Below are 1,942 nucleotides of genomic sequence, written 5' to 3' on the forward strand. Positions count from 1 at the left end.
TACTTACAGATTGTATAAAATGTTATTGTTGATTCTTAGCGGGTCGTAACTATTTTCCATCCATCAGTTATTAAATATTCAGGGTCCTTCACAGCCTACCTTCTGGATGTAGAAAGAACCAGTCTATCAGGGTTGATAAAAATGTCATTTATCTTCTTCTATTGTTATCTAGGGTAGAAAGTATCACTGCCACTGTTAATTTCTCAAGCATTCTTCAAAATTTTAAATCATTTCTTGTTTTTGTTAAAAACTGTACCTATTTTAAAATTTCAAAATCAAGAAGAGATTTAACTTAAAAATAGTAGTATTGCTTATTTCCAGGTGAGAAAATTGAGTCACATAAAGTTAAATAAGTAGGTCAAGGTCACAGAACTAATGTGTGATAGACGTAAGATTTGAGACATAGCATTTCTGTGAGATTCAGTCTTCCTCAGTTTGGTGTTTTGAGCCAAGGACTCTGGTGACTTGAATGAGAAGGGCTGCCATAAGCTTGTGTATTTGAATGCATAGGTGGCACTACTTAAGAAGGAGTAGAAGGTGTGGTCTTGTTGGAGTAGGTGTGACCTTGCTGTAGGAAGTATATCATTGGGGGAGGGCTTTGAAGTTTCAAAAGCCCCAAGTCAGGCCCAGTGTCATCCTCTTTTCTCCTGCCTGTGAATCTGAATGTAGAACTCTTTTTTTTTAAATACTCACTGACGAGATTTATAAAAATATGCAAATGTCATCCCCCTTTTTTTTTTGATTGTAGAACTCTTAAGCTACTACTCCAGCACCTTGTGTGCCTGTGTGCCACCAGGCTCTTCACCATGATAATGGACTAAGCCTTTGAAATTGTAAGCAAGCCTTGGTCATGGTGTCTCTTCGTAGGAATAGAACATTGACTAAGACAATCTCACGTATGTGGCTCAGGATGGCTTTGAATTCAATATCCTCTGGTCGCTACCTCTCAAGTTACTGTTAGTGTGCACTACTACATCTGACTTTCAGGTGCCTGACTAGTGTCTGCTTTATACTGCTGTTGCAAAGCACCAGAGACAACGTAAAGGAAGGAAAGTTTGTCCTGGCTCCCAGTGTCAATCCATGCTGTAGACCTGTGGTGAGGCAGAAACAGTGGCAGAAGGATGTAGTGGAGGAAGGCTGTTACCTCAAGGCTGCCAGGAAGTAAAGAAACTCCCAATGACCTACTTACTTCAGTCAGGCCCCACGCCTCAAAGGATTCACCACTTCTCAATAAGGCCATCAGATTATGAATATGTGAGTGGATTAGCCCATGGGTGAGGTCAGAGCCTCCGTGCTCTAGTCCGTCTCAAAAGCTCCAGCTCTGAATAGCGCTGCATTGGCATCAAGTCCTCAGCACAGGAGCTCATTCGCGAAACCATTCCAGATCCAAAGCATAACATTGCTTTCAAGCGTCCGTGAATTTGGATTGCCATGTTCCCAGTACATCTTAGCAATTCTAGTATTACATTTTAGTAATTCTCAGGTTTCTGTATTTAGTGGAATCATTCCACAAGCTCTTTAAAATTCAGAATCTTTGGAATCGTTCATAGAGGTTCTGATTTGAAAGGTCTGGGAACTGTGTTTCAGACATGTACTTCTGTGTGTGCATGTGAATGTGTATGTGCACATGTGTAGGGGTGCATGGAGACCAGAGGTCTGTGTCAGGCATGTTTAGGGGTAGAAACTCCCACTGCACCTGGAGTTTTCTTTGTTGTTCAGGTGGAATGGCTGGATCCTCCTGTCTCTGCCTCCCAAGTGCAGGGATTATAGGTATGCCCCACCACCGCCCAGCACCAGTGTGCTAATTTTTAAATTTTTTTTTATTTTATTGATATTTATTGAGCTCTACATTTTTCTCTGCTCCCCTCCCTGCCTCTCCCCTCCCCCCTTCAATCCTCCCCCAAGGTCCCCATGCTTCCAATTTTCTCAGGAGATCTTGTCT

At 42.0% G+C, this 1,942-nt stretch overlaps 1 protein-coding gene across 2 annotated transcripts in view; it reads left to right on the forward strand.

Annotated features, from left to right (window-relative positions):
• Window positions 1-1,942, forward strand: part of Cyth3 (cytohesin 3) — a 114,352-nt gene that overhangs the window by 68,293 nt on the left and 44,117 nt on the right. The gene's annotated exons all lie outside the window — the stretch shown is intronic.

The sequence above is a fragment of the Alexandromys fortis genome, unplaced genomic scaffold (genome assembly GCF_014885135.2).
Source record: "Alexandromys fortis isolate MF-2015 unplaced genomic scaffold, M_Fortis_MF-2015_v1.1 scaffold_227, whole genome shotgun sequence".
Lineage (NCBI taxonomy): Eukaryota > Metazoa > Chordata > Mammalia > Rodentia > Cricetidae > Alexandromys > Alexandromys fortis.